The 22,217-nt window shown below is 38.4% G+C and overlaps 1 long non-coding RNA gene across 1 annotated transcript; it reads left to right on the top strand.

Moving 5' to 3' along the window:
* The first annotated feature begins 10,726 nt into the window (after positions 1 to 10,726).
* On the top strand, positions 10,727 to 22,058 carry LOC128140360 (uncharacterized). The gene is made up of 3 exons (XR_008234704.1): positions 10,727 to 11,293; positions 13,385 to 13,520; positions 21,998 to 22,058. It is a non-coding gene; the product is annotated as an uncharacterized LOC128140360 (long non-coding RNA).
* The last annotated feature ends 159 nt before the right edge of the window (positions 22,059 to 22,217 follow it).

Genomic DNA, 22,217 nt, shown 5'->3' with positions numbered 1-22,217 from the left:
AAACAAATGTGTATAGTAAATAAAACCCTTATAAAGCCTTGCAGAAAGCCAGTTAATTGCAAATAAAAAATTGCTTGGGTGGGTGTAATGGTGATGGTATGTCAGGAATGAATTTTTTTGCTTAGCCATGCTTTGCAACATATGTTCAAGCATTTCTTTACTCTCATAAATATTGGAGAGAATAAGATGGGACACCTAGATGTAAGAGCTTTCTTCTTTTGCTCTCAGCACTCAGGTGAAACACACAGAGGGATTAAAAATTAATTAGATAAGCATTCTTGAGGGAGTAGAGAACTCTGGGAACAGTGCTCTGGCCTATTAATTGTGAAGGATGCAAAAAAACCTGCCTGGCGCTTTTCTGGTTTGGAAAAGCACGATATTTATATTGGCTTCTATGTGATTTACAGCTTTTTTCTTGTGTGTTTGTTTTGTTTTGTTTTTCCCTAGTCTCTCTTTCTAACTGTTTCAGTGTATCCAATGTGCCTTCACAAGTCTATTCAGATGTCCTTTGCCTGATGTATCCCATGTGCCTTAAAATGTCAGTAGGACTGGAAATAAAAACGTGACCCATAAATTAATACTAAAACTCTTGTGTAATTCCAACCTGTCAAGATACAAAATTTTACTTTTAGGCAATTTATTCTCTAGGGCAGTGTTCTCTGCCTGATTATTTCAGAACTTCATTGTTGAATTCAATGGCAAGGAAATGAAGCCATGACGGGTATATACTCTGTGTACCCATTTTTATTTATTCTTGTATATTTTCTAGATGACGAGTGTGGAGGATAGTCAGAGTATGTAATTATTACGTGTTAATTAGTGCCCTAAAGCTATATTTAATTAAACCTTTAATAGCAACAAATTACAAATATTCCTGGGAAATAAATTTCTCTTTGTGAAGTAGAGCTGTTGTGGTGCAGCCTAACTAGAAACTGATAGACTGACAGCTTGCACCATCCAACACTTATTTTTCTATGGGGAAAGATAAGAACACTGGTAACTAAGGGCAAAATGTCAGTGTCACAATTTTAGCAGCTGAATCTATTCTGTCTGTCTCCTGCCAAATAGCCTATTAAACCTTTTAGCATTATGCTGTCTGTGACACTAGGAGTTGGTCCCATTTATCCTAATAGCTTTACTGTGAGAGAGTAGCATGAATACCCTTCATTAGTCCTACAGATAAAATCCTGCATAGTACGTGGAACATAAGTTGCTTAAAAAATGTTGTTCTCAATGTTTTGTAGCATGTAATGTGTTAACTATCTATGTATGTTTAATATATAGCATAAGTTGCGTATCACTGTTCTACTGAAGTTTCACATTGGATTGAAAGTATAAAATTGGTGAATATAATTTCCATTTATTCCATGGGTTCTGTCAAACTAATTGACCCTTTACTAGCCCTTTTGTCTCTTTTCTTCCATTTCTTCTCTTTTCTTCCACTTCTTTTAGAAGTGCTCCTTATAATTCTTAATATAGTTCAGGATGGCACAAAGAAAACGTACCAAACTGAGCAGAAGTTCATCATGCAGACTTGTCAAAAACATTTTCTGAGCCATGCTACACTTTAATGCAACGAAATGTTATCCTTTCATAAGGTTTGCTTTCTTACTTAGCAGTTGTTCAGAAATGCAGTACGCTATTTGCTTATGCACCATGATTTGTTTCAAAAAAATGCCCCCCCCGATATTAGTCAAGAAACCAAATTTAGTTTGGTTTCTCAAAGTACAAATATTATTAGAGGCTTAAGAGGTATGGTATTGCTTAGAAACAGAACTCAAAGACTTTTATCCTACTTAGTCGGGGCTCTGAGTTCCTATGAAATTGAAACAGAACTCAAAGACTTTTATCCTACTAAGTCGGGGCTCTGAGTTCCTATGAAATTGAAACAGAACTCAAAGACTTTTATCCTACTTAGTCGGGGCTCTGAGTTCCTATGAAATTGCAGAGTGCAAGTTACTGCAGGAATCTGCTTGAAAAGCTTGAGCAGACAGTGAACTCATTCACGGTAAGATGCCACACTCTGCTGATCCAAAAAAACAATCAAACAAAAAGAAGTCAGAGGTAGATCTGTAGTCTGTGAATATTTAGTAGGAGTTAAAAGAAAAACTAAGGCAGTAAAACATCTCAGATGCTATGCAAAGTGTTGCAACTCACTGTGCATACTTGGAAGAAAAACCTTCTAAGACACTCACTTTGAGTAACAGATGCTTTTGGAGTAACTCAGAAAAGGCATTCTGCTGCATAGTGTTTTATCATATTATTTCATAAACAAAGACAACCCTCAGCTTCGGCAAGACAGACCTGTGTTCTAGATTAACAGAACAATGAAATAAAAAAAAAATAATCAGAAATGAGGTATGCATGAGTGAGCAGAGAGGGAAATTTGCCCTTATTTGCCTATGTAAATTTAGTTCATCCCCCCGTGTACATGGGTTATTATATAGCCTTTAATCACATAATCGCATACTGTGGGAAACAGCTCAGCAAAACCACATCGTGATTTCTGCAGTGTTCTTTTCCATACTTGTGATACTGTGCTATGCAAGTGTTTACGTTCCCACACATTTATTTCATGCATTTCTCTCCTCTTTAGCTTCCTCCCAAAATAATTAAGTAATTAAACAGCTCATTTCCTGCAAAGATCTATTGGCCTGTATTGTTTACTTTCAACTTTGCTATTGGCCGGGGTGGTAATTGCTGCAAATCTCCGTGTTTTAAGCATTATGGAAGAGTTGAAGCTATGTTTCGTTTTCATAGTCTAGTTTCTCATACAGAGTTGGTATTCTTATGCAGTGTTTGCAAAGATACTGCTGTGCTTTGTTTGCACATCCATCTTTTGATATCTTTCTGGTTAAATGAAGTTTTCCTTTGTCAGGCTTTCAAGTCACCAGATGCTAAAGAGGCAGGCTGAGAGGTCTAAGCCGATAGAAGATTTTGTCCCCAGAGCTGCAGTTTGGGGAAACAGACAATAAATTCCTGGTCCCCATATGCTGTTGTACAGAACGACATGTGGTCTTCTGCCATTCTTACTAGGGAAGCAGTGTTTGTGAATGCGAGCTGTTTCTGTCACTAAGATGGATGTATTCATTTTTGCAGGGCTTTTGTACACAGCTATCGGTTAGTCTGATAATTACTTCCAGGCTTTGATTTTGTGCAGAATGAACTGATCTTGAGGCTTCCAGGGAGGGCTAAAAACATCAGAAGAAAGAAATTCTGTGTTTCTTCAACTAGCATACTTTTTAAGGAAAGAAGGTATGCAAATTCCTTTGGATTTCTTTACATCAGGCTACAGTTACAGCTAACAGTGCACTTACAGCATGCTACTGCTGGCTGCTTCTTCACTCCACCTTTTGCTCTATGATGGGCACTGCAATACAGTCTCAAAATACATACAGTATTGCCATACAGTCTGTTTGTGTATCACACATGCATTGGTTTGCGTTTTCATTTTCAGAATAGTCCATTCTGTGAATTTTCTTGTCACACTGAAGGCATCTTCATTTAAGTTTACTGAGAAGAAATTTCACAGCTCCTACTTAAAGGCTTGCAGAAAGCCTTCTTGCTGAGGCTCTAACATTTCCTGTTAGGTAATTGAGGTTATTGTAACACATTACTTGAGGGGCATACAAGAGAACAGACTTCATTTGATATTCCAAAATAAATGCTGACACAGTTTTTCGGTTAAAAAAAGTTTGCCAGAATATTTTAGAAACTAACAATTATATGCTAATATTTCTAGACTAACAGGAATAGAAATTAGAATTAATGAGTTCTCTGCAGGTACATCTGTCACATATTTAATAATACGATGCATATTTCATGCTCACAGCACTCTGGTAGCATTATGCAATCCTTGTAATAGCTCTCTGCAGTAAATACCAATCTTGATTTGCTGCTAGAGAAAAGGAAACCTGGTTTCCAGGCATGACACCCTGAAGTGCTAAGTTTGTCTCCCCCTGAAGTCAGTGGATATAAATGTTGCTTGGACTATCTGTAGAAAGCAGTGCCCCAGTGGACTTGATGGTATTACTTGTGACTGAAAATGTCCTTGTCTAAAACATATTTACAGTTTAGAACCTCTGACTGCCATAGCTCTGCATTGCCCAGTTGGGTGCATCAGCTCACAGTTGCTGAAGCCTTGAATACAGAGCAGTAGCAAACATACTCGTTGAGCTGCTCATGTCTCCTGGATAAAGATGGAGATAAAGGCTGAATAAACATATTTGCTTACAGAACAAAGTTTTAACCTGGAACTAAGCTGTCAAGTTTTCTGTGGATGCTAATGAAGTGACCTGATATGTCTCTGTTGCCATGGTCCCCTGTGTAAAATTAGAATAATAATTGCACCTGTCTTAAAAGAAAATGGAGGAATAAATCTTACCCTAGCACTGAGACAGTGTTGATCCAATAGAAATATGTCTTAATCTTTCTTATGGTAGAATAAGAGCTAAGGTGCCAAGCACTGCCGTCCTTGACATTGTACATACACTTACAAAGGCATCCTGTTCTTTTGGCAAACAGTGTTCATTCAAAATAAACAGGTAGATACTGGGCTCTTCTCTTCCAGTCTTTCCATAATTTACAATATGGCCATGAACAAATTGTATCCATGGTTTATTTTACCTGTTATGGGAACTTCCATTTACCCTGTGCGATAAAAACTTTTGTCATTAATACAGAAAGACTCTGCCTTATATTTTTGTTCCTGAATTGTATATAATAAATTACTCCTTATCCAGGGAAATGGGGGACTGGAGTACACGTAATTTTTTTTTTTTCCAGAAATATTTCATGCTGCACCTGAGTTATTAGGCTTTCCTGTTGCAGTGCTAACACATATGGCAAGCTCTTAGGCACCTGAAATAATATTCTTTTTCCCTTCCATTTCAGTGCATCAGTATGACTGCCATTTTGTGCCTTTGCTTTAAAACTGGTTTCTTCTTGCAGACTAGCATCCAGTCAAAAGGACATCTTGTTTGCAGATAGATCATCTTGGCTACTGTCTAGGAGCTTCTCAAGCATATATTAGTGACAAAAATTATCCATCAGTACTCATTATTAGTTCCTCCACAAGGGCTTTTGAAGAATAACTAAGTTTCTTTTATTTTTAAGGATATAGAAATAAGAGTTGTTGATAAGAACTGTTGATGTCTCACCACAGTTAGTGTCCCTGAACTAAAGAAACCACTGTACTTCTGTTGCTGTTCTTTTGCTTTACTTTTGAGCTGTAGCATCTGAAAAGACTGTTTTTAAAAAAGAAAAAGTAAATCAAGGGGTGATGTAATCCCGATAGTATAGTCCTGATGACTGTAGACTGAATGTATGGGCTTTAGCAAGTCACTGTGTTTCTCCCTCAGGACACGTCTGCACTGGAGATTGCAGTGTAGCTTAGAGGTATCCAACCTGACCCTGAACTAGACTGTCCAGAACAGGGAAAATTAGCCCATGGCAGACTCTCTTCAGGATTGCTGTAGCTGGAGAGCTTCCGGGTCTCAGTCAAACAAGCTGGGCTCTTTTAAAACTTGTTTTGGTTTCTATGCATTGTATCCCAGGCTTCAGTAAGGATCTATCTAGTTCTGGTTTTCCCTCTTTAATCTAGGGAAAATTTTACGTGTGCTAAAGGAAAAGCTTTATCAGTTGTGAATAACAAAATGTTAGGTGGGGCCAGTAATTTTTGTAGAATGTTTTCAATTTTTTAAGGGCTGCACTAGCATCAGCAACTAGGCAAGAAATGCTGAATAGAAGGGGATCATGTCTTGTTCCATTCTTGTTCTAAAAGAGATGTTGAAACTGCATCAAAATAGCAATAACTCTCTTCCAGTACTACTAAACTAAATTCCTGAGAATGATGAATGAGAAAAAAATGTTTTTATTTCTTTTGATCTAATCTGTGGAGTTTAATTAAGTATCCAGTTTTAAATCCGGTTATGTTTGCATGTGGCTTTAGCACTGCCTCTTAATTCAAAGAGCAAATGTGACCATGTTATTCTCTCACAGACTTCTCTGTAAATGGCCTTTAAGGTTGAAATGTCTGTCAGAAATATTAATTAGTTTTCCTTGTGACCTTTTCTATTTTGTTCCTGAACACTTGTTTGTTAATAATCTACAAAAATGTGGGTAAGCGTCACTTAAAAAAGGAAAAACAAGCAAACTTGAAATAAATAAATCTCACAACTTCTGAGGTCGAGAATAGTTTACATGTAGAAACAATACGGAACTACAAAGACATGCTTTTGGTGACCTTTGGTCACTGTACATGTGTGCCGCACTCTGCAAGGTGGTGAGCAGATCCTCCAGAGAAAATGTGCAAGGCCCTATTTCCTTTGCTTAGGGCCTGTGTTTTTTGAGATCAAAACAAGCATTCACAATAAAGACAGCCAAGCTGACTCATATTTCCCCAGGCTTTCACCCATCCAGGCCATCTGAAGCTTTGTATCAGCTGGTTGCTCTTCCTCACTGTTCCTCTTTCTCAGAACTGCACCTAAGGGTGATCAAGGGCTTCATCATCTCTTCTGTCTCCTCTCTTTACAAAAGAGATGTTGCACCTTGCATGTAATTCCAATTTGTAAGGACTTAAATTGTAGAGGAAGTGAACTAAACCGTCCCAGCATTCAGCACCCTGCTCTGTTCCTGATCCTGGTTTGTGTCCTTTCAGGCCCCAGTATGGTCACTTGCATGTTGGCCATTGCCTAAGCATAGTCTTCTTGAAGTCATTTGAGAGCTATCTGAATAATGGAAAATCAAGATCTGAGACTGTAAAATCCCAGTGCAAGGAATATGTTTCCTACTGTGCAGTTCTTGTTTCATTCTGAGTCATGCTTAAACAGGTTCAGCAGCTGTGCATTTTAAATTGTTCTAAAGGCATGTTATCTTCATGTAAAGGTAGATGTAAAAACAGAGTCTGAAATAAATCCGGCTTGACAAATATCAGCTGTGTTAATTTTAGCTAGAACTAAAACTCTCCATTGAAACGTGTGTATGTTTTAGGAGCGTCATGGCCAGTTCATCTGAACTGGTTTCTCCAGTTTTGATTCCTGTTGTTTTGTATCCCCAGCTTTTGATTGAAAGGAATTAGTTCCTTCCAAACTGATAAGGTATTTTGGAAGAACAACTTGTAAATTGCTGGAGCTGGTCATCTTTATATAGCTACTCTGGCTTTTATGTCTGGCACAGACATCTCCGATAACCTCCAGCTATAACCAAACTTCCATCTACCTTTTTTATTTTACTAGTACTTGACTCTGGGAAACACATATGCATATTCATATTACCAGTTCTCTGTAAGATCTAGGCACACAAGCACACACCACATAAGTTAATAGTGCATCATATGTTGAAATTCAGCTTTCGTCCGTGAATTCATCTGTCTCCTACTGTCAGTTATCTGTGTTGTATATTTTATAATAGGGCAGCTCATGCATGCAAGATCCTTATTGATCAGCCATGATTTGAAGAAGTGCTATTCAGATTTAGCCTAGAGTTAAGCATAAGTCAAATCAAGGACAGGGCTGGCAAGTATTCAGGCTCAGGCACCACAATGCTGAAATCTGCATTTATCCTGATCTGTTCAGATGTGATTCCTGCAATGCAGCCAGTGGCTAAGGCTGACCTTAAATCCAAAGAATCCTTGACTGTTGGTCTGCTTCCAAAGGCTTAATCCCTTTTTGTCTTGAGTTTCTTTTGTTCCTCCTTATGCCTCCGCAGAATTTAATGATATTTCTGCTGGTGTTTTATTTTTCCTGAAGCAGTCCTTCACATCACTTATGGATTATTGGTATTTTTGCACTTTCTTTTTGAAGTATTAATTTCACTTAATCCTATTTCTGCAGCACTGTTTCAGCTGACATGCAAGCATACTTTGAATTGCATCAGTGCTACTCTGTCAGCCCAGAGGCAGCATCCCAATGTGATACAAGGCACTCCTCCAAAGAGTCTGAGCTGAACACACAGCCTCAACTTTTCTCCCTCTCTCCCTGTGGTTAAAAATTGGAAACTGAGCACAGAAATCTTCCTAGCATCATCATACCACAGATCAACAGTTTAGTGAGTGTCATGCATTAAGTGTTACAAATATTACAACTGGAACAAAAAGGGGAAATTAAGAAACAAGCTGTGCTGCCCAAAGTACCAATCTGTGATCTTTGTAGGTAACCTGGCAGTGCTTTATTTTATTTTAATAGGTAGAATCTTTAATAGGTAGAATCACCTGTCTGTTGCTGTGCAGGCAAGACATCTTTTCCTATTCTGGTCATTTCCTTCATAACGTCCTTGTGTCAATCTGTGTGTCCCATGTGCACTCTGAAGAAAACAGCTACCTTCTCCAGGCTGACTGCTCTGAGGAAGAGGTTACTGTGAGCAGAACAGGATTGTTCCTGACTTCATTTTCAGTGCCCGGCTGTCGTGGTTTAACCCCAGCCAGCAACTAAGCACCACGCAGCCGCTCACTCACTTCCCCCCCACCCAGTGGGATGAGGGAGAAAATCGGGAAAAAAGAAGCAAAACCCGCGGGTTGAGATAAGAACGGTTTAATAGAACAGAAAAGGAGAAACTAATAATGATAATGATAACACTAATAAAATGACAACAGCAATAATGAAAGGATTGGAATGTACAAATGATGTGCAGTGTAATTGCTCACCACCCGCCGACCGACACCCAGCTAGTCCCCAAGCGGTGATTCCCTGCCCCCCTTTCCCAGTTCCTATACTAGATGGGACCGGCTTTCTAGCATCTGGGTTCAGCAATTACAGGTGAAAGTCCTTGTGAGTCCCCAGAGCTCACACTCTGCAAGTGGGTAGTGTTTGCACAGTCTGATTACATACAGAGTTGTAAAAGACTTTGGGATCTCTAGAAATTTAGTAGCTTTAAATTCAAGAAACTCTACAAAGTAGATATGAGTGAGAATTTTTCTGAGGATTATATGTAAATTTATTTCAGGGACAAGAAGATGCACACCTTGCTAGTTACATGGTCTTCAAGATTAAAAAAAAAAAAATGACAAAGAAACCCCCAACCCTCTTAAGATTTCTTTTTTTAATATAGCCATGACAGTGTATTTTTCTCTCTGGCTTATTTCTTGGAAACAGCTGAATCATTTCTTGCTGAAAAGCTCTCCAAAATTTTCAGCCAATGGCATGGAAAATTTTGATGCAAGGGTTTATAAGAAGCTGAAGTCAAGTTTTTTTAATGGGGAGTGGCAGGCAGCTGTACAGTATGGAATTCTGTGAGCCTAGAGTATAATACACATATATTAAAACACAACCTTAATGTTAGATTGTCCAAGTGAATAGAACATGAAAGACTTTTATTCTGCTAAAGGAATGTAAAATATTTGAAAACAAGTTAATCATTTTTCATGAAGAGTAACTGTATTCATGTGGGTAAGCAAGGCTAGCATATTAGCTTTGTTTGTCTTATGGACATCTGGCCTTTCCTGTAAATCTGAGCAAGATAACAGGTCTTTGATTTCATCTGGAATGTGGAGTTTGTATCTGCTTAGCACTGTGGCTGGAAGCCTTTCTGTTCATAGCAGGCAACTGTTTTGCTATAAGTTGAGATTCAATATCACATACTCAGTAAGTTTCTGTATTACAAAGGTTGTATAAATTGAATTACACTTACACCACCTATGGATTCAGGGCTGTCTTATTTGCATAACAAATGGTCTTACAGTATGCATACTGTACACTCACCAATTAGGCTTTCTTTTCAATCCTCTTGGTCGTTCATAAAAAGAGGGAAGTTTTTTTTCTTTGGTGGTGGTGTTGCAAAGAAAAGCTGCTAATGAAGGAATGATGAATGGTCTGATTGTGTTGCTGTTTGTATAGTTTCACCTTCATTTGCATCAGTACCAGGCACAGATCCCAAGACTCATTTTTCAGTTTTCAGTGCTCCTCTTCTTTGGCCCCTGCCTACACTAGAACCAACCAAACAAGCACATTTATCTTTGCCTCCTAGAATACAGGATAGGAATGTTTCCCTTCTTGCATCATTGGGGCCTACACGTGGTGGAATGTGTACCTCTCCCGGAGCACATCCCCTGTCTCCTAATGCAGGTTGATTTGGAAATCTAACACCAGCCAGAGGATACACAAAGTGTACTGGCCCTCAGGAACGCTTAATGCAACATCTCAAAGTGTGTATCCATTTCCTGCTTCAAGGAATTAATCTCTTATTTAGTATCCTTTTCCAGCAGTTCCCACAGTGTGTTTGGTGCTGTAAAAATAACTCCCCCCCACCCCCCAAAACCAGAGAAAGCACACAAACAGAGTGTCAAATTGCTTACATGGCAAACCCCTAAATGATTCAAATCAAAAGTCTGTGAGTCAATTCTGCAGAGCAAACACTGGAACAATCCCTCTCTCCTCATAGCAGCAAATGAGTATACACAACTCACATCTGACAAGTGACTCTTCAGTTCTGGAGTTCTTTGGTTCTTCCTATTTTTCCTGTCATTTTGAAAATATATCAACTGCCAAAAAATAATGATTTTCTTTTTAAAAAAGAAAAAAAGAAAATGAAAGAATGTGGCCCTTTGTTTGCTATATCTGTTCAGGGAACAAGCTTCATTTGATTGAATGCCAGGGAGAGGATAATGCAATCTCCCATTAGGCTTGTTTGCATCTTTTTCCAGGATGACAGTTTAAGTCTGCTGGCTACAGATGGCCTTTGACAACTGACAACACTTGCTGTTATGCCAGTGTATGACTTCATCTGTGTGACACTGCATGTGACTGCAGCTTTCTTCCTCTTTTGCTTACAGAAACTGTTCTCCATTGCAGTAGCACCAGAATAACAGAGGTTTCCCTTGCATAAAAGAACCAGAAGCCCAAAGCTGCACTGCTGCTTATGCTAGAAGATGCTGGGAGCTGAAAAAAAATGGTATTGTTGGAATCTGTTTGCCTGGGGTTTTAACCACCAAGTCTGAAGTTAACTTGGCCAAATTTGCTAAAGCATCCTTACAGCTTCAATGCTTTTTCGAACCAACAGTTTCCAATTCTGTTAAGGTCCACCTGACCATTTAAGAGTTTCTGTAATCTCTATCTCCCATGCACCAGAGTGCTTCCCAAGTAAAGAAACAGCAGGCCAGGCTTTGCAGAGCTGTCTTGTTCTGGTGCAAAGCCTGTGGACCTGTGCTGGAATTTGCAGAAGCAGTTTTTGTCTCCTCTGAGTCTTGGCAACCTCAGGGAAGGCTACAACTTGAATGAATGAAGTCATCCATCATCTAGCAGTGACTGGAGTAGGTTGAACTCATTCCCATTCTGCCTTTTGCTTCAGAAGCAGGAAAAAAGTAAGGTTTATATTCTAGACTTTTCTTTTTACCACCTTTGAACAGGGCTCACAGTTTGCTCTGTGGTTGGTAGCTATTGTCTTTTCCTAATTTTTATTGTAACTGTTTGATCTAAACATGGTCCTAGGGCCTATTCTAACACAGCTAACTTAATATTGTCTTTAAAAAAAAAAGGGAGGGGGGAATACTTTTATCTTTTCCTCAACTTTTTTTTCTGTTTATTGTTCTAGACAAATAGAGACCTGAGATACACATACAGTGGTATGGCTCATAGGCAGTGCATACACGTGCTGTCAAAGTAGTCCATCATAGGCCTGGACTGGGGGTGAAGTTTAGCAAATATTGGGCCTCATAACAGAAGATGATAGCCAAAAATTTAAGGGCTGTACAGGAACAAAACTCCAGTCCTGACAGAACATAGCGGTGATGTTATCTGTCGGCACCTGAATTGCCGCTTGCTCTAGCAGATGTGGAAATACTTTGAATGCCAGACATGTGGCTTCTGAGTCCTGGGACACATATAGTGCAGAAGGGACCACAAGTCTTCCCTCTTCTAGGAAGTTCTCTGTTGTGTCTTGGAAGAGGGGATCTAGCTGGTTGTGGCAGAAGGAAATGCTGGCTTGCAGGGGTAAATCAGTGTGCCCAGCTCGAGCAAGGCTTGATTGGTAGAGACAAAAATACTTGGAGTCTTATTTTTCATTCTTTTTTTATTTTTGATGGAACTACAGGAAGCCTGCTCTGAACTGTATGGTGCAAGCATTTCAAAGTCTTCATATTAGTAATTCAGCTTTAGCAAAATGATGTGGTTTTCAATATCAAGGGAACAATGAAGTGTGTATATAGTAATCTCTATTTGTTCAAAGATCACATTTCAAAGATGATCCTGTCTTCACCTTGGAGTCACACTCCTGTGAAAATGCCACTGTCATGAGTCTGTGAACCATGCTAAAGAACAGGAAAATGAATGTGCTTATCTGAAAATTTATTTTCTTTGAATGATAATGTCCTTGAGTCTGGCTCACTGTCAAAAACAGTGGACAGCCTAGGAGAGGAATAAAAATTAACATCCCAAGATTTATATTTGGTATTAGTAAGGAGAACCCTCCATAACAATTTCAGAAGACAGTTTATTAAAATAAAATTGAACTATCCTGGATAAGTAAATTGCCTCAGAGGGAAGTTTTGGAAACAAAGCATGCTGAGAAGTTGCTTCTGGCTCCATACTGTAGGCAGGCTGTATTAGCCCTTCTCTGATGAATGAGTCACAGAATAGGTCTGTGACTCTCTTTACAAGATAACTTCTTCAAGTATTACTAGTAAAATGTTATATTCCCCACATCCTGCTAAGAAAGGGTGGGACAGATGCTGCAGATTTAAAATGTTGACACTTAATCCCATCTGGTCATATGGTAATTTAAGAGATGACAAAATAGAGGAATGACATTGACAGAAAGAATTTCTATCCCAGTTTCTTTAGTCATGTGGCAGACGTGTTAGATGAACAATCAGGGTGACACCCAGTGTGTTGGAAGTGCTGAGTTATAGTTCCTGTACTGTTCTGAAATCCATCACCTCCTCTATCAGGCAGAATGTTTGATCCCTTCAAGCTGGCAGGCATGTGGCTAGCTAAATGTAATCTCTGTTGTGATGCTCAAACCACCCTCTTCACAGACTAAGCTACCAAAATGTTAATATTATTTCTACAGAGTCTCCTAATGCAAATCCTCTTCCAAAAGATCTTGGATCAAAAAAATTGATTGCTTCTTGTGCCCTTGATTCTTGTGACTGTGGATGAATCTGTCTGTTCTCTTGTTCTGAGACTTAAGAACATGTGAATTTTCCCCATGTTTAGCCTGATCTTTGTCTATCTAGTGACTGTGATGTTGAGCCCTTGGAAAGGACAGAGAAGAATAGCAGCTGCTTGGCTGTGAGAAATCACTTTGGCTGGCAGTTTGTGAAAGAACACAGTCTGTTGACTGGTAGTGATATAAATATTCAGGGCCTGATTGACAGTGTGCAGGACATAAGCCTGCTGGGAATAGTGAAATTGAGACATGACTTCTTTCCTTCTTTTGTACTCCTTTTGTGAAGGTATGAAGGGTGTCCAGCAACAAGTTTCTTTCCTTCCCCAAGATAAGCCGTTAGAGGACAAATCAAACTGAACAGCAAGGAGTTGTTGGTATTGTTTTCCACTTGGTTTCAACTTCTGCAGACAAAGCTAGAGCTGGTAAGTGTATATGGTTTAGATAGTTTGCTGGACCCTCCCAAAAGTGCTGTCTCAAGGTGGCTCTTGCTTCTTCTAGGCTGAAGAGGGGCTGCGTACATGACAGAGAGAACTTTGGTGTTGCCTACATTGGGCCATTTTTTTTGTAGTTCACCTCATTGCCTATCAGTTTGAGGCTTGATGCAAAAGGTAATTAATTTCAGTGATGGTGAAGAAGCAGCTTTCAGTGACAGTCAGGGGGCTGCATTTAAAAAGCTAGTTAATATGATGACATCAGTACTGAGGAGTGTTATTTGCACTCAAATGTGGCCGAAGACACCAATGGTTCTACTCCAAGACATAACCATTAAAAAAAAAAAGCTTTAAATGGCTTTCAAATATGCATAGTCCCAGAACATTTAATTAGAGCCCTTTTTAACTTACCCACTCTTGGATCAGATGAAACCAGTATGATTATTCAGAAGCACTCATAATAATATCCAGGTGGGATGCATATTAGAGCTAAGGTAAGAAACTGCAATTCTGCTTATCAACAGACATGAAACTGCATCAGGTGTGAGATTTTCCCAAGAACATAGAGTAGGACCTAGATATATTTATTTGTATTGTGTAGTTGCATGTGAAGCAGAACCATTTCATCTATGTACTTGCATTTATGCCCTTTATTTCCCCTTTTCTTTTGGGGCATTTTTGTGTACACAGCAGGAGTGCACCTGAGACGAGCTCTGAAAATTGTTGGGTAATCTGCAGGCAAAAAGCATAGTAGGGGAAATGCATGAAAGGAAAACGACTAGATCGTGAAAGGAAACCGACTGACTTTTTGCTTTGATCTTATTGACACATGCTGTTTCTACTTCACATCCTTATGTATCTGAGAAGCCCTGTGGTTGCAAACAACAGCTCCTGCAGTATAGAGCTGAGCATGTGCAGAATGTAAAGAGGGAGATATCTGTAGTGAGCCTACAAGAGCTTGCCACATTATTTCCATGCACACAAAAAGTTACTTACTTTTTGGCACCAGATTTACCACCCTGAGAGGCAGCCTTTCTGCAGTTAATGTATTTTATGTCAGGAAGTTTTTCTGAAGACTTGACTCCCATATTCTTAAGCAGTAAATAAAAAGATAGCGCTAAGTTACGAATTATGCTCCAAAGCATCAGTCAATATTGTATTAGAATTACAGCACGTGGGCTTACTGTTATATTGTATGGTCTTAACCAGGAGTAGCTGACTCAGGGTTACTGAATACCTTTCCATACCCTTGAAAAGACAAGTAGCTTTAGTACTAGATTTAGTAAATTCTTGCAGAATTTCTCTAGTTAATGAATGTTTTACTGAGAATAGAATTTGATCCTGTAGTATCTTTAACATTTTGGTTTCTGTCCACTTTTTATGTCCTGTCATCACTTTATTAACTCTCAGGATGAAAAAAAAAAGAGGCTATGTTGTGAATTCCTTTCTGTGCTGTTCACCAGCATTTACCAGTTAGGGCCAAGTCCTGGGATTTTTAGAAGTGTAGCCCTAACTAGGAAATGCTAAGACTGCAGGGTTGTGTCTGAAACAAAAATTTGGTCCCAGTGGTGAAATAACAGAACATTTTCTCAGCCAAAAGCTGCTTAGTCAGACAACCTGAGAGTAATGGACTGGCTAGATTTGTATTGCTGCAGTGACACATTGCAAGACTCAAACCAAGAGGGCACAGCTGGCTCAAGATCCCTAATCGAAGATATTCATGGTAATGAAGCATTGTCAACAGTAAGCTGGTGGTAGGCAGATGGCAGTGCGCAGACTGCTGCGAGGGGTCTCCTCACATTCAAATTCCCCATTATATCTGCAGGGGTCTTCTGTCCTTAATAGGGGACTCGTAGCTGGGCTTAATGGGCTCTGACTAATGACTAAAAAGGAAAAAAAATGAAGAATTAGCTCCTTTGTGATTTTCCTTTCTTTCTGTCTTTCACCCATCCTTGACAGGCTGTAAATGGATTTTCTGTAGCTGCTACATTTCACTGGGAAAATCAGGATGGTATCTTTTTAGATGATTAGTTATTATCTATAGGGTTTGTTCTCAGCTCTTGCACCGTAACCATGTGAGACCAAGAGGTAACAAGGAGATCTTTCAGTTACCAAGTGACAATTCCTACTGGGGTGTCTATGGGAAAAGATTGCCCCAATGCTGTTCATCCCCAAGGCAGTAACAAGACATGGCTAGCCTCATTGCTTGTGACCTACCAGGCTCTGGACACGTAGTTTCCGCAACCATCATGACTACCTGGCTCCTTTTTAAGCAGCTGCATCTGTGACACTCAAACATGCTGTGTAAACATCATGGAGAGAGAAAAGATTGCAAACTCTCACATTTTCTACATTGTATTAGCTCACCCTCTGCATTTTTAGAAGGCTTCAGATTTCCAGATATTCATGATCTAGAATCTGTACAACAAATAGCTTTTTAATTGATAAGGTTAAGAAATGTACAATTTTAGTTTATCCTTCAGGCTTAGCAAGTCATTCCAACTTCAAGGAAAACTGTGGAGTAAGTTTGCTGATGTCCTATGTTTGCACTCCATTTGCAGAGAGCTTGGCCTACGAGATGTCACAGTGTTTGTAGGAAGTGTTTTGGGTCAATATTTCGCTCCTGAAGTCTTGAAAAAAGAATGAGGGAGATTCGTGAGCTGAGAATACTTCTGTCTATATAGGAAAAAAAAAGAAACCTTTATAATTCAATTAGAAAAAAATGCTGTCCATATGGATAAGTCCTTACCTTGGTGAGGCTGCAAGGCCTGCTATAAGGCAGGAAAGGAAAACCCTTTTAATACAGGCAAGCTTTTTTCAAAGCTGAAGAACCTGAGAAGATGCAGGCTTTTTTCAAAGTATATGGAGTCAGATGCAGCTGTAAACTTCTTCCAAAAGCCCAGTATGGTTATGCCGCTACACTGTGGTGAAAGAGAGAATGCAGAGATTATTTAACTGCATTCCTACCAGAGTGTCTATGTGAAGAAATTGCCCCAGTGCTGGTTTTAAAAATGTGCTTTGGCAGGTGAAAATGTGTGAAGGACAATGGGGGATGGAAAAGAGAAATCTACTTTCACAGAAGAGTAAATGTATAGACAATTCAAGCTACAGTTTTTGGCTTAGTACCTCTGAAATATTTGAGAGAACTTTACATGGCATGTTTCTTAGACCTGAGTGATATCCTGGTGTGTGTGAATTTTTTTTAACAAAAACCATTACATTTGTTAAAAGTCTGTGATAAGCTTATTGTCAGTTTGAAGCTCAATCCAAGGAAATGTGTTTTGTTTTGCAAGGAGGTGATTGAGCACACTGCAAGTGAGAGAGAGTTTCCCCTGACCAAAACTTGAAGAGGCACAGCACTGATCGGCTACTTGGATTCTTGCAGATGCGTTGAGTTTTAAAAAGGAGCTATTATAGAAAACTTATCTGTGGTTTGCTGGTGTTGCAAAGGCATTACATAGGTTGGTTGAGAAAGAAAAGTCATTTCAGCACTCTGCAGAGCATGACTTAGTATTTTCGGAGCTGATAAAAGCTTCTTATGACTGCTTCTTCCTTGGCTTATGCTTATATATCCTCTTTTGAAAGGATTCAGGTGCTAGTGTTTATCGTTTGAAGACTTCATTGGTCTAAGAACATAAATGTTGGCAGCCTACATAGAATGAGTGACATGTAAAAGTTTATGTAGTATGGAGTGATCTTACCTAATCATGACGACACAAGTATTTATAGATTGCACAATGGCTTAAGTTGCCTGCAAAGTAACAAAATCTGTAAATACCTATTGTTTGCAAGTGGCATCTGAGAGCAGTCACTTTCAATAGGTAGGCTGCACTTGATGGAAAGCGTCAAGCAGCTTTGAGCTGTCATTCTTCCCTACCTTCCTTCCCTTTTCCACCAAGCTGTATCTGTATGCACAGAGCAATATGACTTTTCATTATCATCTCTCTTGGCACTGAATAAGAAATCCACAGTCTTAAAGAACAAATTCACTTGGTTTAACTAGGTAACACATGGAGATAAATTTGATGTTTGCAAAGGAAGGTAAGCAGTAGATAGAAAATGAATTCTGCTGTTTACTACTCTAGAAGTAAGCCAGAAAGAACAGTAAAGCATGTCATAGTTTAGAATAATGCCTTGTATGTGTCTGTAAGATGGTGAAGTCAAGCTATGAAAAGATTTAATGTCTGTTGAACTCAGTGGAAAGATTCTCTAAGGAGTTGGGGTAGTCTGGAGTCTAAGGCTGGGAGAGAAGGTGTGATGTCACCTTAAAGCTCTGTGTCCTCTTTACTAACCAGCAATGAATTTTATTACCATTTCCCAAAATAAAAAATTAAAATATGTTTTTGTTTAAAAATCCTAAAAATATTAGAAAGTGTTTGAAGGAAACAAGCATGGAAAGATGGAAATAGCTATAGAGGAAAAGAGGAAGATTATGTGGACCAAAAGGAACGAAGGCAGGGAGGGTTGAAGTGAGGTCAGAAGTTGCTTTTAGAAAGTTTTTATTTTGAGGATTTGAATGTATGATTTTAAAAAAGAATTTGACTCCTTCTGTGTAAAGAAAAGAAACAAAAAGAAAGCAGAAGTACTTAGTAAGTCATGGCTATGGATTAGCTATTGTTCCTTCCCCAAAGGAACTTATTTGGATGTTTTGTTTCATTGCAGGAAGTTGCAAGGCATACTTTGAACTCGGCATTGATGTAGCAAAGAAAGTTTGGGCTAGCAGAGGCGGCTACTTCCTTAGAAAATGTAATGACTCAGCAGTGACAGCAGCAGAAATGACTCCCAGTGAGGATCAGAGTTACTCAACATCATTGTGTGACTGGGCTAAATCAGTTCCCTGATGCCATTTTCAGAGATCTGCTGGCGAAAGCTCAAACTGGAGAAGGCTCTGCTGGGGCTGTCAAGGAGAAAAATGGTTTGTGAGGTAATATATACTATGGCTGACTGAAAGATGGCAACGCATTCCAATTTTGGAGTATTTCTTTTTAAAGCTGTTGTGTGATGTCTACCCAATAACAGTAGAGAAATGAAGAGGCTGTTCCAGGCTCACTTTTCTGGACTTTGCTCTGTTTGCATTTACAGTTAGTAATTCTGCTTCTCCACAAGAAAGAAGCGTCTTAACATGGGCAAGCATGAAAATATAGAAAAATCCAGAAGGGAGTTACGTTCAGTTGGCCTAAATTACACAGGTTAATTAACATAATTTAGGTTTGCTGGTTTACTGTAGCTGAGGATCTGGCCAAAATAACTACAGTGTGTAGCTCAATTGTAATGTACCTTCAATTAACAGAAAATAAGAAACAGTTGTAAATGCTAGTATATCTGGTAAATAACTGAAATAGACTCAATCATTCATTTCTATTTGAACTCCATCTGTAAGAAACAATGGCAGATTTTCTGAATCAGGTATGTAAAATGACTGTGATAGCTTTTGTTCAGCCATGAAATGAGACATTTGAACATGGTAGATCACCCAGCATTTTGATAACATGAAATAATGAAGTGGTAAAATGCTCTTAGTACCCTACTAATTGGTTATAATGGAAGTAAATTACCTTGGTTGAAAATTGTTTAATGGACACCTTGAGATAGGTTTCATTTGTTTGGGAGGTTATTGAGATGTTTATTGTATTGTACAGACAAGAGAATTTTGGTCAAAAACTTAGGGGAAAAAAAAAGCTCATCAGAATCCTTATTAATGTAGCCTTGATGCTGTGTAATAAGGTAGTCCAATTTGAACTTGAAAACCACATTTCCGGCACTGATACAATTCTGCAGCTTGGATGACTCTAAGAAACTAAGCAATTGTCACCTCTAAACTGTCATGAGATATCTCAACATGGATGTTCAATGTAATGCCACAATGCTTGCAAAAACCCCCCAACTAACCAAAAACCAAACCCCCAAAAACCCCAAACCAAAAAAGTTGCCATAACAGCTTACATTAACTGAAGGACTAACTCACTATTGTTGGCTTTTCTGAGTGAAATTTGTGTGTACAACCAATTCTAAAGTAAATGCTCTTTATTAAGAGCTCTCTGCATCAGCTTCCACCATGGGGAGAGTTCCAAAGGAAGGAGAATACCCAGTGGGAGCCTTTGGAGAGCAGGGAGACTTTCCACGGACTTACTGTCTTTTGGTCAGGTTTGTCTATGGGAAAGATATTTCCAGTAGCTTGCAACAGGTTTTCCTCTTTTTCAATGAATATAAACAATTTATACTTCCAACAGGGAGTCCAGATACAATTTGCTTTCTATTTTTAACCTAAGTCATAATTTTGTTTTGGGGCAGGTTCATTTACATAGACTACATACACAGGCTAAACAAGGAGACAACAGTGCCAAAAGAGCAAGATGAAAGTTCCTGAAAGAAAAATCAGTCTTTTTCAAACAGGCTTTAATTTCATTTTGGAACAAGGAAAGGACAAAAATTATCTACATCTACTAATGGTGAGGGGAGAGAAAGAAAGGAATGATAGATACAGTGCAGAAATGAGCAAGAATAATTTTAGTTATGTGAGTGAAAATATTTTTTTTCAAACAGAAAACACTCAGTTTTAACTGTCTCAGTCTACCCACTGGCTGCTCCCTTCAGTACTTTCACTTTCTATGGCAGTACTTTCACTGATCATTTCTACAGTTGGACATTCCACATTTCTTTTTTCTGTCTAGAGATAAAGACCGAATATCTTACAGTTCAGATGGTTGCTGTCCAGGTTAAAAGTGGGAAAGCAATAGTTACTGAATTGTTAATTTTATTTGGTCAGAATTTAGTGAAATAATTGTCTGCTTAGCTCACCACTTGATATTTTTTATGCCTGAAAAATACTTCGAATGGAAGGATTATATCATGCAGTGTGTATGACTGCTGTGAATCAAGTCCCTATTAAAGGTTTTTACCCATCCATCTTCCGTTCCTCTTTAACATAACAAATACTAAATAAGATCACATTTGGAAAAGTCTGAAGTTGTGATATCTTTCAATTACACTTAAGTATTCTTAGATTTCTGGTATCATACTAGGCCTAATTCTACAGTCCCTTGGGGCTGTACAGAAATAATAGGAGCAGGCGTTTCAGCAAGTTCTCAGGATTAATTCCTGAAATTCAGGTCCTCTCTTTGGAGCTAATTCTTTATGCACCTAAGTATTGCTGTTGAGCAAGACAGGCTTACTTCCCTGAGTAAAATTCACATGTACTGGTGAGGCTTGTTGAATATTTTTGGCCTCTGTGTAAACATGAAGCAATGTAAATTATACTAGGCTGTAAATATTTTTCCTCGCTGTTGCAATCTTGTTGCTTCAATACACAAACAGTAAAATACAATTTAGGGGAAGCTAGAAACTTAATAATAAGATTTATTGAAATATTTACCAGTGCAAAGGCCCAATCTTGATATCTTTGAAATGATGTAAATTACTGAAGCCTAGTGTAAGTAACTGCTAGATGTGTGAAGCCTGGAAATAAATTGGTTTGCATTTATGAAGTCAGAGGAAATATATTTGGCATAAACTCTTTCATAAAAATTAATACAGATCACTGCCTGACAGCCTGGTTCATCCTGTGTATGTTAAAGACAATTCCAGTGTTTTTGTACTGAGTGTTATCATCTTTTTGGCTGAAGTCTGCAACATTTATACACATGAGTTATTTTATTTATGTCAATACTTTTATTGAAGTCATGCATGTAAATATTTTCAGTGTGGAGTCTTGGTCAATGTAAATTCTTCAGAAAAGTAATTACAATGCCTAATTTTTGGCTCTATTGTAACAGGTATAATAATTTAAATACATATCAGAAAGATATTTATAAAAACTTCAGTGGCAAATACTCTTTCTATAATGTGTTTTCAGAAGGACATATCACACTAACCATTAAGAAGAAATTTACAGGAGTGTAAAAACACTGGATTTATGTATGTTGGGAGACAAAATTCAAATATTTCAGATAATCTTGTCTGTGTAATCATGTTACATGTATTTAGGAAAATGGAGGGTTTTTTTTTAACTGACTACATTTGAAAAAACATTTATTGTAAAGGTTGTGGGCCAAATAAAATCTGGGATCAGTGTTTATAATCCTGTTGATTTCAGTTGAATTGCATATGGTAAATCAGGTTTGAGCCACTTGACTATCAACAATTTATTGATTTTTTTACAAAAGATCAAATTTAAGTCTAGTTGTGATCAAGCAAATTTCTACTGAGGTTACAGTCATACCAACTAATTTCAGACCATGTCAGCCATTGACCTGATTTTTTACATAATAGGATACTTGAAGGAATAGGTTTTGGTTTTTCTATGGATGTGTGGGAACACTCAAATGTATTCTGCCATTGACCAAAAATCTTGGGCCAAGTCTTCCATGTTAGTTAAATATATCTGGATGAAGTTATAAAGTCAGATTAGTACTTTAAACTGCTGAATAAGTTTCACCAATATAGTAACTGGAATGTGTTTGGTTGCCTAGGATTTCCTGCTACAACATCTGTCTTACTGAAATCTTTCCTAATACAGAGAAAAACTACTGATTCATGTAAGAACACTGACTTTTTTTCTTGAACCATTGAAGTGTAGGCATTCAGAGACATCCATCAAGTCTTGTAATTTGTATTTTCTAACTCTGCTATATAGTGTAAAGGGCTTCAGAAGCATCTTTCTGTGCCAGGATGGAGTTCACTTTGCATGCC

The sequence above is a fragment of the Harpia harpyja genome, chromosome 4, assembly GCF_026419915.1.
Source record: "Harpia harpyja isolate bHarHar1 chromosome 4, bHarHar1 primary haplotype, whole genome shotgun sequence".
In the NCBI taxonomy this organism is placed as follows: domain Eukaryota; kingdom Metazoa; phylum Chordata; class Aves; order Accipitriformes; family Accipitridae; genus Harpia; species Harpia harpyja.
This window is presented reverse-complemented; position numbering and strand designations above follow the sequence as displayed.